General features: G+C 36.0%; 1 protein-coding gene across 1 annotated transcript in view; it reads left to right on the top strand.

The window, feature by feature from the left end:
- cdh13 (cadherin 13, H-cadherin (heart)) overlaps window positions 1-16870 on the top strand; it is a 511818-nt gene that overhangs the window by 263705 nt on the left and 231243 nt on the right. The window lies entirely within an intron of this gene.

Genomic DNA, 16870 nt, shown 5'->3' with positions numbered 1-16870 from the left:
CTCCAGCTCCATGTGACCCTCAACAGGATAAGTGGTATAGAAAATGCATATTTCTTTCACGTGGCTTACTTTTTATTAATACTTGTTTAATAATATTTTAATAGAGAGCTTTAGTTCATTCGGCGTTGACACCGTTTCAATTTTAGGATTACACATCAATTAAAATAATTGACAGCTGTTATGCATACCAATTGAATGCCCTCTCTATTTGTGGTTGCTGCAATTGCAAACGTTTGTCCAAATCCTTCTCCTGGTTTCTGCTTGACTGGACCATAATTTCCTGGGCTTTAGAGTGCACGATACGCTGCCCTGCACACAGGGAAATGGGCCCAGTGTGCATTTAGTCCCTCTATGTGGGCAATAGATAAAAGACACATACACATTACTCGTGCCACTGTTAGTGTGTACTGTATATCACAAGGTCCCAGTGCAAACAGACCTGTAGAAACCATCATTGCAATAGAATTGAAGCACATTGAGTCAACTTGTGTATGAAAACCACTTAAAAAAAAACACACACCGATAGACTTTATTTAAAAAATGTTGTCATGCTGTAACATGGTGTTGGATCATTGGCTTTTACTCTTGCTGAATAGATCAGCCATAGAACATAAAATGCTTTTCAAAATAGCTTACTTGTTTATTCTTGACCATAACAACTGTATAAATATATTCCCACTTCGCATTGACTCTGTGTAAATGTGCTTCACGTTGCTCTTCAGATGTTTGCCAACGCGTCTTCACATTAATTTAATCTTTGCTTGTGGTCAAGATCATCAAACCCTGGTGGCTGTCACCCTCCCACAGTCCCACCCTCTTCAAACCTCCTACAGACACACTGCTGTGCAGCAACCAACCAGATAACATGATTAAACAGTAACTTGCAAAAACAGCCTGTTCACCTACTGCGAGGTTATGCATCTATGCTTTTGAGCAGGCCATCACTTTGAGCTATGCAGGCCCTCACCGTATCATCTGCTTCAATGGTTAATAGTCAAAGTTGTCTCAGAAAATTAAAGTTGAGTGGTATCAGTGCTTTTGCATTACAAAAATGTGTTGTCTCCTGATATTGCCCAATTTTTGCTGTGGTGTAATTGTGACTGTGAATGGTTGTTTGTCTGTGTGCCCTGTGATTGGCTGGCACCCAGTTCAGCATGCACCTTGCCAACTGCTCGTAGTCGGGTGGGATAGGCTCCAGCACACCCGGGACTCTCGTGAGGATATGTAGTTTGAAAAACGAAAATATCTCAAAAACTAGAGCTAAGACGGAAAAATCAATGTCATTTTCGGATTCACCAACATCAAAAATGCCTTAAAACATTTGGAATTTTCTTGGCACAAAAAAATCTGTAGTAATGATGTAGGCTACTTTTAATTTATTTTTTACCTTTATGACATTTACAAACATTACATAAATCAACCCCATGTAGAATTAATATAGCTTTTCAGATAAGTAAAACTTGACTGCTATAGAGAACATTGCAGATTAAGAGCCAGGTTTTCACCATCCCACTCAGCAATCCTATCAGTGCCAGACAAAAAGATGATTCTGTGCCTTAATAGAGATAGCTTGGTGCCATGATACACCAGGGGAAGACTTGGTGTCAATTCCAATACCCTTACAAGAGGGATTATTTTTATTTTTATCTTGCCAGCTGAATGAAAGAGCCCTGCTTTTTCTATCTTTTTAATTCTTATGTACTTCTTAGTCTTTTATTCAACCTCCACCCCATCCCAAGAATTGATATTTTTATCTGCGTTGACAGTCCGTTGGCGTCTTTTCTGCTGTGATGAATGAATGATTTTAGATAAGGATCTCTGCGATAAGGCTCGAGAAAGACATCCGTGCACAAAACAATCAATCTTAAGAAGCAATCTTTTGCTAATGAGCACATGAAGATCTTTACATAATTTACCATCGCTGTAATATTCTTTCTGACATTTAAACGGGTTTTTAAACGATAAACACAAGCTTTAAAAGTATAAATGAGATCACAGAGGCATACACTTTTCCAATTAAAGATTTAGAACTGGCTGAGAAGACACAGATTACACAAACAGCTTGTATTTCATCTTCATAGCACCAGGTCTCATTATGTATATCTCATTTTGGTTTACGACGGTCATACAGCGTTTCGAGGTTCCAATGGCACATAATTAATATTGTGCAAGAAGGCACACTGTATTTACTGTTTTTAATTTGATTGTTAATTTCTCTTTATCTCGTCGGCACATTACTTAATTGTTATACATTTCAATGTAAAACATTGCTGTAGTGTTGTTGAAGACATTGTGAATGCTGTGGAAACATACAGTTGTAAGCTAAGAGGAACATCAGCAAGGTTTCACATGGATCATGTTCAGGGTTTCCCTCCGAAAACTTGGTAAGCCTGATAGTCAGGGATGGACTGGGAACAAAATTAGATCTGGGGTGTTGGGTCTGGGTTGGTTTGATGCTTAATCTTAGCCAGTGACGGGCAAGAAAAGACAGGCTTATAAAACACTGTGGAAACCCTGATGTTGATGTTTAACATCTAATAATTATACAGCATACAGTACTGGTTAGCACATCTGTCCGGTCCCGAGTTTGGATCTAGGGTATGCCCCTGTGTGGATGCACAAACATGAATGGTAGGTTAATTGAAGACTGTAAATTGCCCATTAGTGTATAGGTAAATGTGAATGGCTGTTTATTTGGTTTCCTGTAATTGCCGGGTCCAAATCTTGTCCAAAGTCTTCCATGACCCTAATGAGGGAATTGCACCCCGTGTTATTAACTGTTCAATAGCAGTTCTTTGTGGTGTTTTATTTTTCCTTTTTATAAAGTACCTTGCTGAGAAAGAAAAAATAATAAAACAAAAACATTAATTTACAATACATACTCATCAAAAAGGTACACTGTATTAATAGTAATCATTCACTTTCCTGGAGTTGCACCATAAAGAAAAATCAATTATTCCTTCTTGTGTCCAAAGCAGGGAAGTGAGAAGTAAAAAGTAAAGGTGAGCTCTTTCTCCTCGTTTCTAAGCAGCAGAAGTAGAGTTCTGCAGGGTGGAACACCAACTGCTGATAATGGCCGAGCCACAGGAGTTTTTGGGAGGTGATGAGTAATACACACCTCGGAGCTGCCGCTGAGGTTTCACAGGGATCTTAAGAAAACGACTGGGAGACAAAGCCTCATTGAGTTCTCCACAGCAAAAAGAGGAGAGGGTTGCTTCTTCAATGCCTCGGTGGGAGATGAACCAAAGTGAAATGGAAAACGAGTCAATGACAGTGCAGTGCAGTCCATTTAGGACACGATCTGGAGAAGTCAACCTTTTCTAGAGCTTCTGAGTGGTTAAGGCCATCTCATTTGCAAATCTCATTTGCATACAGGTGAGCAATTTTGGCACCAAATAAATGCATATTACCTTATTTAAATATGCACAAATACCACCAGAGCAAGGAGTGCAGCATTCCTCCATCAGCGACTTTTTCTGGTCGACAAAGCATTTAAGTTTTTAAGCTATTTTAAGAAGTGATGGCCTATTTCAAAGGCAAAATAATAATAATAATAATAATAATAATAAACAACAACGGAAGAAATCTCATTTGTAGTTCTAAGAATATTGTTTTTTACTCATATTTTGCCTCTCCCATGGCATTAGTCCTCTGTCCTACAATGTCCATTATGTCATGAGCCTAGAGGTTGTATCCCAAAGCGCAGACACAAATATGATTTTAACTATTTATTTACATCAAGAGGAGTGGAACAAACTTGACTAGACGAGAAACAGAGAGTTGCACAGAGCACAGTGGTAACAGAAGTAATAATCCAACGAAGACACACACTACTCAGGAGGCTTATATAGACAAGGAATCGAACTGATTGGTTGTGGCTAAACATGTGGTTAACAGGACTGACAAGGAATTATCTGATTGGCTGTTGACCAGGTAAGGGATTAAAGATTCCTGACATCACATAACCCTTGACATCACATAACATCACGTAGCCTAAAAACAGTTGATACTAGATGCTAGTTACATCATGTTCAAAATGGACACTTGTTACATCAGTACATAACAGACACTTGACCTCACGGTCATGAACCCAATTTAACAACTCAAACTTAACCCTGGCGTGACCCCAGACATGACAGATTACAATTACATGCAAGTATCCAATTTTCAAAATGACATCTTTCAGTGACTTCTAGGGACTTTTAGGACAGCCAACCAGTCTGCTTTTTTTTTGCTATTCTCCTTACTGGGGAGTTGGCAACCCTGAGGAGATGCATTTTGCCTGGCTCCACAGTTAGTGACTCATATGACCTTCTGAACGTTCTTTGTGGATTTGACACTCCCGGATTGCTTCATTTATACCGGTTAGTGCAGCGCAAAAGCCACACAAAGTGGATTCGGCCCCCAGTGTTTGCAAATCTGTTTCTATTTCATTGTAGTATTCTAGATTATTTGTAATACTCAACAGAGGGAAATATGACAGTTCCTAAGGCATGGCTTTATGTATATTTAGAATGAAAATGCAAGTATTTTTCCATATTGTTTTAACAGATCAAGTATGCTTCTATCGTTATACAGTAGTTGACTCGAGTGAACTAGTCGAATAAGGTATGCGTCAAAAAGGTTGATGTTGATTAAATACAATGGACACTCCTATGAAATACTGTATCTACAGTACATTTCATGAACATTCAATACACTGCTTCAAGTCAGGATATGCAGTTCAACAGATCATCACTTTTCACCCTGTAGGACAGTCTTATGATTATTTATGCCCTAGGTCAGATTCTCTGCATGCTGATGTTGGCCTCATTTTTCCATCCTTTTTGGCCTTGTTTAAATTCAACACATCTCCTATAGATGCAACTGGGACAGAATGATAATTGAAATACTATGCACACCATGTCTAATATGTACACTTACTTCAGTCGTGTGTGCGCGTGTGCCTGCGTATGTCTGCACCATTTTGCCTTTTGCTTTTGGTTCCACATTGATAATGCGAGAGAGATATAGAGTGTGCAGTGGGACAGTGTAAGTGTATGTGTGATGTCATGCATAACTGATTGCAAGAGGTGCAATGCAAGAGAAGTATCTTCCTCACATACTCTGTTGTTGCCTAGTTGACTTTTCAGCTAACCTCTAATATAGGAATGTAAGTTTCTATCATTAAAACCCCAAAGGAAGGGAAATAAAAAAATAATAATAATAAGAGGAAACTATAATTAATGTAATCTAAATGAATAGTATAAAAAAAATGGAGATAATCTTTTTTTTTTTTAAATGTTCCTCCTATCTATCTATCTATCTATTAATTGTTCAATTTGTTCATGTACGAGGAGCATATTTTTTGGCAAAACATAGCAAAGGACTCCCAACTAATAATTCCACATCAAAACATAAAGCACATTTTACACAAGAGGTATGTGCCATTGATCATTTGCACCTACGTCAATGATCGCGTGACTTCACCAGTGCGGACGCCGGTTGTAAATGATTATTGAATTGAAGTGGCCAGAACACAGAGTGACTTCGGGACTGATATTATACTAATTCAAAGTTATTATTGCCCATCTAGGCATGAAATCTACAAGATTGGCTGGAGTGTGCCTGTCAGTAGAAGTGGCACATTTAGTTGGGGCTCATAGAGCATACATATTTGGGACAGTCTAATGCTTAATGCGCGTGTAAAAAAGATTGACACCACTTAATGTTAAAAAAAAAACTACATGCAATCACCACCAAAATTCAGATGCACATCTCTACTTATGTCCACTTCAACCTCTGAAAATATTAAAGCAATTGACTCATATTTGGGATTTTTTGGGCATTAAGCTATTTCCTCCCATAGACATTCACTATGTAATATATATTTTATATATTTTCAGAGATTGATGTTGGCGTAAGTAGAGATCTGCATGTGAATTGTGGAGGTGATTGGCCATATTTTTCTAACATGAAGCCATGTTAAGCTTTTCTTTATAGTAAACATCTATAGGGAGGATAAAGCTTAATGTCTATAAAATCCAAAATACTGTGGCCATCAGAAGATGGAGATCACCACTTTGGAAACGGACCCTGTGTTCACTGATTTACTAAAATTGCAGGCTTTGCCGGAATTCACACTGGCTGCACGACCTATATCATGTAGTCAACAACTTACTGGTGCCTGTAAGAGGGAGCACATAACCCCTATCCTGGCCTCTCTTCACTGGCTGCCCGTGAAATTTAGAGTCCACTTTAATATTCTTCTGTTTGTTTTCAAATCTCTAAATGGTCTTGCCCCACCTTATCTCGCTGAGTTCTTGCACACCTACGCACCTGCCCGGTACCTCAGGTCAGCAGACCAGACTCAATTGGAGGTACCGAGGGCTAAGCGGAGGCTTAGAGGAGATCGAGCCTTTGCTGTTGCCGGTCCCTTCCTTTGGAACGACCTTCCACTAAATGTTAGGCAATCCCCCTCTTTATCCTCTTTTAAAACACGTCTTAAAACACATCTGTATTCTTTGGCTTTTGGCGCACCATGAGACTTGTTCCTGGTGTTTTTTGGTGTGTATGAATTTGGTGTTTAGTTTACTTATTGATGCATTTATTTATTTATTTATTCACTCGCCTATTTCTTATTAATTTACTGATGTAAACTTGTATACGCACTTCAAAATGTTTGCTTTGTTCTTGTTTTGTTACCTTATTCTTTACTGCACAACCGATATTTATGTATTATGTACAGCACTTTGTATACAGCAGTGCCTGTTCTTAAAGCGCTTTATAAATAAAGTTGAGTTGGGTTGAGTATCCCCTTACACTGGAGATGATTTGAAAGCTTAAAAAGCCTGGACGTGTACCAGTTTTTTTGTCGCTGGTTGTGTCTCCGGAATGAGATACTACGCTCATACCGGGGTGACAAGATACCTTGTAATGGCAAAGGTAAAACGTGTAATGGCAAAGGTAAAACATGTTCATTATGTAACTGAAGTTTGTTTTTTTTAAACATTCCGTCCTATATTGAACTCATATGGAACTATAAACAAAGTCTGTGTATGTGCAGTTGGAACGGATGCTAACTATCTGGCTCGTTAATATGATTTGAAACACCTTATAATTCGACACCTCTGTTACCATCTTTGTTAGTATATGTTTGCTAGTAAAATATGAGCAGTGATCTACTAACCCTGTAAAAATGATCGCTGCAAATTTGTGAATACTTTGAGGGGTGCCAGTCCTTTCACCATCTTCTATCTTCATCAGCAGGTACGTGATAAAAAGCCAAGGTTGGTTTACACCCTTGTCTATTAGTACAAGCTACCGCACAGCAAATATGACCAGAAGATAATTGACAAAAAAAAATAAAAAATAGATACAAGACTATACACTTTACAAGTTTCAAGGGTTTCAATGGATGCAAGTGGTTATTTTGCCGTCCGTTGTGCCGGAGGGGGCCTTCCCAAGAAGGTTGTGACGTCACTTGCAAAAAGTCAACAGTAAGATACGGCACAGCTTACCATGCACAACATTGCCACATTGGTAAGATATTTTGAATGTGCAAATATTCATATTCTATAGCGTATATATTGAATGTAGAAAATATGTGCAATAATGGGTTACTGAGTGGACTGGGTATTTGAAAACTGCAAATACACCAGTAGATTTGTCTTTGAAGTTAATAGAAACTGTTAGTCTGTAAATTACACTTCAGCATCAAGTCTACAGTTTAGTTTGTACTCAGGGCACAATTAGCTGGCCTGAGCCAATCGATCTACTTGTATAACAGTCGTACTTGGTTTATTGCCTTTAAACCCATCAGTGAGGTACTCCAGGCCTAAACCACTTAGTGATTTGTGGACTAGTAACAGCACTCTAAAATCTATCTGTAACTAAATGGAAGCAGATTTAAAACGATCAACAGCTGAGAAATGTGCTCATTTCTCTTTGTGTCAGTTAGAGCTTAGAGCTGAGTTTTCAATGGTCGTTTTGGTAAGTGGATATTGTTTATGCGTGTTTCTTTAACTTGTGAAACACATTTATGTGATAGCTTTGATATGGTGAATACTGGATCAGTTAGCACATCAACAGTATTACTGGTGTATGTACCATGATACTGCATGTAGTAGTATATTTAATCATCAGCACACACAATTATAATTATTAAAGGCAGTGATTCTTACGTCCATATTGTAGCACTGTCCAAGATACTATCCCCTGATGAAGATTAGGAGTAATGCAAAGTGTGTATCTTCTGTACAAAGTGTTTTCCCTTGCCTTTTAAAAGAAGAATTCTTAGACAAAACTGCACCTGTTAACTATTTGCAGAGCCCTTGCATTATATAGAAGCAGTGTCCGTTTCACACATTTATCCGTACACTTAAAACAATTGTGAGTGTAAATGGGTGTTTTCTAAGTGTGCCCTGCGGTTGGCTGGCAACCAGTTCTGGGTGTACCCCGCCTACTGCCCGAAAACAGCTGCGACAAGCTCGAGCACCCCCGCGACCGGTTCGGAAAATGGATAGTAGCTTAAAAAATATAGCACAATAATTCAAGGAAATTTGTGGGGCCAATTTTTTGATGATATTGTTAATAATTACTGAACAATATATTTGTGATTGGTGCTATGGAATAATAGCAATTGTATTGCCTTTTTTTTTTTTTATTGCGCTCAGTGTAAGTGACACAGCTTGAAATGGAAAAAAAGAAAAGAACAATAAAATAAAAACTGTCCAGGTAGTGTTTACCAGTGAGGTTTAATTGTAACAAACGATGACGTATGATGTTACGGATTATGTCATCAAATCCCCAGTGTCAATTTCTCAATATTTCAAATTCTTATCACCTGAAGAAAATTACACCGGTATGGCGCAACATTTAAGTAAGGTCACAAAGTCTGGATTTCCAACTGCAAAATGATCATTCTAAGAGAAGTCTTAAACCCATTTTCCTCCACAGGTAATTGTAATTGTAACCCATTGGAATGCATTGCATTTATTTATTTTTTTGCTCTGTTGTAGTTATTCTGTGCACACAAAACACACGTAACACTATAAACGTTAATATAGTGTACAGTTGATATGCCAACATGGCAGTAATGTGTGTTGATTTTTCAGAGCAGGTGAGGCATAATTCGAAAGATTTCAACATCTATGAGCCAATCAGAGTGGTGTACTGTATCAAAAAAGACATATATAATAATGATATCAGCAATCTTTTTGCACACATATTTGGTCATAAAGAACATAATTTTCAGTGGTTTAGAAAAAGCTTATTAGCCATTGAAATGTATTCCTTTTTAAAATGCTGCTTATTAAATTACGAAGAGTCATGCAAATAATGAATATTAATTTAGGCCCATACGGAACTAATGTATTAATATTTGAACTAAGCTCACATATCCTAAACAGTTTGAAGGCCATATGCAGAGAAACAGAAGGATGGAAGGGCCACTTTAAAGTTCCAAGTACATAATTATATATTGTTTATATGTACTGGTTGATTTGATAAACTGCTACATTAGCAGCTTTATGTTAAAGGTGATAAGGCAAATAGTTTTGTATTTTTCAAGATTTTGAGGTGGCCCATGAACATTTTGTCATGCCTCGAGTCATGCAGGAGGTTTGTTTGGGGTCTTGTCTCATTCACGCCTGGGTCAAGTTTGAGTCCATGACCTGTTAAGTTGAAGTCAAGTGTCTGTTTTGTACTGATGTAACCAGCATCAGGTTTCGGCTGGTTTGATGCTATGTGATGTTATGTGGTGTCAAGAATCTTTAATCGCGTTACCGGGTCAACAGCCAGTCAGATAGTCCCAGGTCAGTGCTGGTGCCCACATGTTTTGCCACAACCAATGAGATCGATTCACTGTCGATATAAACTATCTGAGAATCGCGTGTTTTGCCGGATTATTACTCTCTGTTCCTCTGTGCTTCTCCGCAGCCCCAGGGGGCTTGGCGCCTCGTGATACTCGATGCATTCTCGTTGTTTTTAGTTTAGTCAAGTTATGTGAATAAATAGTTAAAACCTTATTTGTGTCTGCGCTTTGGGATCCAACCCTTCAGCACATAACACATTTATTGCACTAGATTAGATCCATCCCTGCACTAAACATTTGCCAAATCCCATCTCAAAATTCAGAGCCAAAACAAGGGCAAACTGTAGTCGATGACCATGTTTAAGACTTGCTTGAGGATCATTAGTGCGACTTGTTCAAAAATCAGACGTTGACACAGCAGAAAGGAAACTATTTTTGCTTCTAAAATTGAATTATATTTATTCGCCACAGTGTTTTGAAGAGTAATTGTGTAATTTTAGTCGTAAATAGTTTATTTGTAGCTTTGCATATTTAGAAAAGCTTTACAGTATATAAACCAATCTATTCATAGCAGTTGCACCTATTTTTTGACAGCCTCTCCTCTCACTCTGTCCATCTTTTTTTTTTTTTTTTTTACCTGTAGGCCATATCAAATGCCATTTTTAATATATGCTACGGGCCGCTGAAAAGTGGATGGAACGTAGTTTGGACACCCCTAAATAAGATGGCACTTTAGGTTTTCTGGGGCCCTATTTTTGTGGCCAGTGCAAGACAAGTCTAGTGTAATGTGTGGTCTAACTATCCGCTTTTGACGCATGAAAGTGCACTTCACCCCGCCCCCTCGGGTTAGTGGCACCGCCTCTGGTAAACGTTTGTCACACCCACAGAAATTCAAGAAGCTGCTCCTTTTTTTTTCCCCCCTGCTCTGTTTCTGGCTGCACAAATGAGCATCCCAGTCTTTTTCTACTTCCGCCGTCCTCGTCTTTGAGAAGACAGTGGATTAATTTTATTTTTGAAGGACATGTACCAATAACATTTTGAAGCACTTTTTTGTTACTCTAAGCCTGTTCTGAGCTGGATTTGTAACTCATTTAAACCTAAAGAATGGATCGGTCACAACGCTGTGTGACATGACTGTGCAAACATGAATGATGTACTTTTTTTTAACATTTTATTTTGATTTAGCCCTCCTTCCTATCCTTTCAATTAGAGATGTGCCATATCATATCTTCTTGCATATTACCGGAGTATTTTTTAATGGCTATAGTGGGAACTACATTTGTTGTGTGGAGGTTGCTTGGTTGTGAGGAGGGGATGAAAACAGAATGTGTTATTCGGTGTAAAAGGGAACAAAAGCTTCAACCGATCATTGCTGGAACACTCGTGATTAGATTCACTTCATATGACCAAAAAAATAAAATAAAAGCAAACCGTGGTTGGATAATACTGAAGTGGTTGCGTATTGTTTGGCCAAGATAAAATCTGCTGTGATTATTTTTCAGTGACTGGCAACCCGCCACCTTGACGTGACTTTGTGATGCTCACCGTCTGCTAAGTGGTCTCGACGAGACGGCGTACACGTTGCGACAGTGCAGTGGCCTAAATGTGCACATTTGTGTTATTTATAACCGCTTGAGCAGTAATTAGCTGGTTTTCCACCAACAAGACCAGGAACTTTGAGTTCTGGGTAAAGGGAGTTTTTGGTTGTAAAAGTTCACCAGGGAATTTAGAATTGTGTATCCACAGCGTCTTCGAGTTCTCAGTAATTAATTTAAATGAGTTTGATTAAGTCCAGCCGATGGAAAAACAACGCTCCCAAATTTGACCAATCAGCTGTGGTCATTGCAGCCCACCCCCTCAAAGTTCCTGTCTGGCTCATCAAGACCCTGCTGCTGCAATAGTACTGTATGCCCCCTGGTAATTGTTGTTGGTGGGAAAAACGCCCAAACTGAATTTTACCAAGGTAAACTTAAAAGTTCTCCAAAAGTTCCAGTGGTGAAAAAAACCGCCTCATGTCTACAAGCAATCACAGAATTCAACGCCAAGACAACATTTTATTTATCGCTCCTCTGGTTGACCAGTTAGATATTCATGGCAAAGTAACGCTCGTAGAAGAGACGCCGGTTATGGCAAAATAACCACTCACAACTAACACGACAAAATAGTCTCTATAGTAAGATTATGCTACATTTTTACGGTAAAACATTATGCCCCTTTTCCACATATTTAAATGTTAGTTAGTTCTCAAATGTGTAAAAGGCTCAAATTGTTATTGTAAATTGTTGTACCACACTGGTTCTACTCGCCATGGCCGTGTCATTTCGCATTCACAATATTAGCACATGGCTACCGGAGCCGAAGCCACTGCCCTTCAACAGAGAAGAGTATGACCTAGGCATGATCTGCTGCAGCTATTTAACATAAGTGACATGCTCTGAAATGGACTGTTCTGAATTTACCAATTTAATAATGACTCATTGGCATTATTGGATTTAAAAAGCAACTCAATTTAACACAGACAACAGAACTAAAATGGCAAAAAAATATTTTGTCATTACTGTATATTTGTATTTTTTGTAACCCATCAAAAGCAGTTATCCTTTTCCTTTTCCTTTTATTATTTTTTTGAACATATAAACAAATGAACAGCAGAAATAAAACAGAAAACAACAACAATCAAAAGAGAAGAAAATCCCAATAAAATAATCATTCAATCAATCATAACTTACATGTTCAAAAGGGAGTAGGAAGAAGTTAAAAACTTATCTAGTCCTACCCCTTTTACTCAATATATTTAAACTTATTTCATTATTAATACAATTTTAATTTACTAATTATTAAAAAAAATATATATATAAAAAAAAAAATAATAATAATAAATGATATATATAATCCAAGTTATATATATATATATATATACATATATACATATACATACATACATATACACACATATACACAAGTGCACTTAACATATTCACATTTACCAAAAACATATATACATAAATTTACTAAACATATACCATAATACCTATCTAGATCATTTACACATACTCACATGTACATTTTTCATATTCTGGTCTGACATAGATAATTTTTTTGAACTTTACTTTTAAACATTTTTTTAAACTCCAGCATTGAGTCACAATTTTTCAGAGCAATTTCCAAATGATTCCACAGATCAACACCTTTTACAGATACACACCTTTGCTTAATATTTGTTCTTGTTTTGGGTTTTTTGTACACACTTGTACCCCTTATATCATAAGGACTGTGTCTAATTTCAAATAACTTCTGAGTACTGTGGCAGAGTAAATTGTTATAAACTTTATACATTATTTGTGCTATTTTAAAATCCACCAAGTCATAAAATTTCATTGCATTTAATTTAATAAATAGTGGATGTGTTGGTTCTGTATATTTTGATCCATTAATAATTCTTATAGCTTTCTTTTGCAATTTGAAAACGGTGTTAGTATTTGTTTTATATGCCATTCCCCATAATTCCACACAATAGGTCAAATATGGTAATAATAGTGAACTATATAATATATATAATGATTTCATGTTTAAAACATCCTTACTTTTATAGAGTATCCCTATGATTTTTGACATTTTCCTTTTAACAGTTTCTATGTGTGGCTTCCAACATAATTTATCATCGATAATAACTCCAAGGAATTTATTTTCATTCACCCTTTCTATTTCAATTGAATTCACCATAATTTTAACTTGATGAGTAATTTGTCTAGTGCCAAAAACTATGAACTTGGTTTTATTTAAATTCAATGATAATTTATTTACATCAAACCATTTTTTTATTATATTCAATTCATACTCCACAGTAGTCAGAAGCTGCTTCAGGTTTTCTCCTGAACAATAGAAAGTTGTATCATCAGCAAATAAGACACTTTTCAATATTTTTGAGACATAGCAAATATCATTTATGTACAGTATAAATAATTTAGGGCCAAGCACAGACCCTTGGGGAACTCCATGAGTGATCTTCATGTGTTCTGATTGTACATTATTAAACTGCACATACTGATATCTATTTTCCAAATAACTTTTCATCCACTTATAAGCTAAACCTCTTATTCCATATTTATTTAATTTATTCATTAATATAGAATGATCTATAGTATCAAAAGCTTTTTTTAAATCCATAAAAATCCCAACAGTAAATTTTTTATTATCTATTTCGGTAGATATTGCTTCTACAAGCTCCATGACTGCCATTGAGGTGGTCCGTTTTTCTCTAAACCCATATTGGGTTTCACTTAAGAGCTTATGTTTCTCAATAAAATTATCCAATCTATATGAAAATAATTTTTCTAGAATTTTTGAGAACTGTGGCAACAATGATATTGGTCTGTAGTTATTAAACATGTGTCTTTCTCCACTTTTATGAACAGGAATGACTTTGGCTATCTTCATTTTTGATGGAAATATACCAGTTTTAAATGATAAATTACAAATATATGTAAAAGGTTGTACAATATATTTCATAATACTTTTAACTAATGTCATATCAATGTTAAGACAGTCAGTAGACTTTTTATTTTTTAATGTTTTCACAACATTTAATACTTCTATATCATTAACATCATTAAGAAACATTGTGGATGAATTATTTACAATGTTCTTATCTATTTCACGTTTGTTTCTTGGCTCTGGGATTTTGTTTGCCAAGTTACTGCCCACGTTAACTAGATATTCATTAAAATTATTAGCTATGTCAGAAATTTCATCAATTACCATATCGTTATCTTTTATAAAATATTGTGGAAAATTTGTTTTTTTAGAACTTTTTTTAATTACATGATTTAGTGTTTTCCATATTTCTTGTGTATTGCTTTTATTCTGTTCTAATAATTCATGGTAATAATCTTTCTTTCTTATTCGAATAATATTTGCTAATTTATTTTTATAGATCTTGTACTTTGTTTCAGCTTCCACAGTTCTCAATTTAATAAATCTTTTATATAAATTATTTTTCTTTTTGCATGCATTCTGTATTCCCTTCGTCATCCATGTCTTATTTGGACCTTTATACTTTCTTGTAATTTTAATTGATGGACAATGTTTATTATATAAAGAAATAATGGTTGACTGAAATTCACTATATGCAATATCAGGATCGTTATTTGAATAAACCTCAGACCAGTTGTGTTTCTCTAAATCCAACTTAAAGGCAGCCATGGAACGTGTTGTTCTTACTCTAGTTTCAAATGTGTAAGTAGTCGGCTTCATTTTTTTATCAAAATAATCATAAAAAATTGCAAAGATCGGGAGGTGATCACTTATATCGTTAATAAGGAGTCCACTTTCTATTTTAAGGTCAATTTTATTTGTGAATATATTATCAATTAGTGTAGCTGTATCGATTGTTATTCTACTAGGTTTTATAATAACAGGAAATAAACTATTACTATACATCATATTTATAAAATCAGTTGTCTTCTGATGTCCATTAGGATTTAATAAATCAATGTTAAAATCACCACACAATATTCGCAATTTTTTATCATTTGTATAACTAAGGATATCTGTTAACTTATCGTTAAATGTATCAAGACATGATCCTGGTGTCCTATATATACAACTTATAATTACGTTTGATATATTTTTTATGTGAACTTCAATAGTTACACATTCCATTACATTATCCACAGTAGTAGTTAGATGTTCAATTTTACTACATTTGAAAACCTTATCAACATATATTGCAACTCCTCCTCCCCTTCTGTTTTCCCTATTCATTGTAAACAATTCATATCCTTCCATTTCTATATCGCTTATTTTCTCATTATCAAGCCATGTCTCTGATATGGCTATAATTTGGAATTTATTTATTTTACTCAAGCATTTTTTAATTTCTGTAAAGTTTTTATATAGACTTCTACTATTAAAATGTATGATTGAGAATGCACGAAAATCCTTACTTACATTTACATTGAATTGCTCATCAGTGTGGTACTCGCAGGCAAGGTCATAGTTGTTACTACATAAAAATTTATCTGGATCAATGCCATTTTCTGGATCAGATGTCTTATGTTCCGTATAATCAAATATTTGTAATTTTTTTGTGTTTGGGTATAGATTTTCCATTCTAGTATTTGTCAACTTTTCGTCATCAAGTGTACTGTGTCTTCCTTCATTTTATTGATGAGTTGTGTTGGTGCAAGTGTCTGGGTGTGCTTGTACGGGGATGAATTATAAGCTTGTCGTATTTTAGGTAGGCAATATAGTTAAAGCTTTGCCTCCTTTGATCACACATCTCTGCACCGTTTCAGTTATCATCAATTTAACATTTTGAAAGAATTATTTAAAAAAAAGATAATAATAAATTACCGGTACACAAATGCCGGATAAACTTGGATAAACTGCACTTTAATTGGGTAATGGCATTGAGATCAGGGATTTTTGTGTTGTCTATTCTTGTTGTTTTTTTCCCCTCTATATTGGTGTTACTTTTTGTTGTTGTTCTAAGTGGGAAGTAGTGACAAATAAAAAGTAAAAAAATAAACAACATAAGGGGATGTCACTAATCTTTGTCAATTGTGGGCTTGTGAAGCCCTTCGAGACTCTTTTGTGATTAAGGACTATGCAAATAAAATTTACTTGCCTTGACCTGACTTAATTGTACTCTCATCTACATGCAAAAATCAACACAGTGTTTTTGTTTGATCACACTAAATATAAAAAAAAAAATCCAGGGCTGCCTGATGTCAAGAGAAAATCAATGCACAATATCTTTTCTCGGTAGGAAAAGGTTTATTCATTTTTCATTCATTTTCTTGACCGCTTATTCCTCACAAGGATCGCGGGGGTTGCTGGCGCCTATCTCAGCTGGCTTTGGACAGTAGGTGGGGGACACCCTGGACCGGTTGCCAGCCAATCGCAGGGCAGGAAAAGGTTTATTCATCAAATTATTTCTGACGAGGGATAATTAGACGCCAGAGTGCAGAGGCCGTCTAGAAACATACATATCCTCTCGTTCAGTCACATACTATTGTCTATGGTTTCTAGACCGTTGACCATGCTATAGGTTTCAAAAGCACATTCAAATCTGAG

This window comes from Festucalex cinctus, chromosome 3 (genome assembly GCF_051991245.1).
Source record: "Festucalex cinctus isolate MCC-2025b chromosome 3, RoL_Fcin_1.0, whole genome shotgun sequence".
NCBI lineage: Eukaryota > Metazoa > Chordata > Actinopteri > Syngnathiformes > Syngnathidae > Festucalex > Festucalex cinctus.
This window is presented reverse-complemented; position numbering and strand designations above follow the sequence as displayed.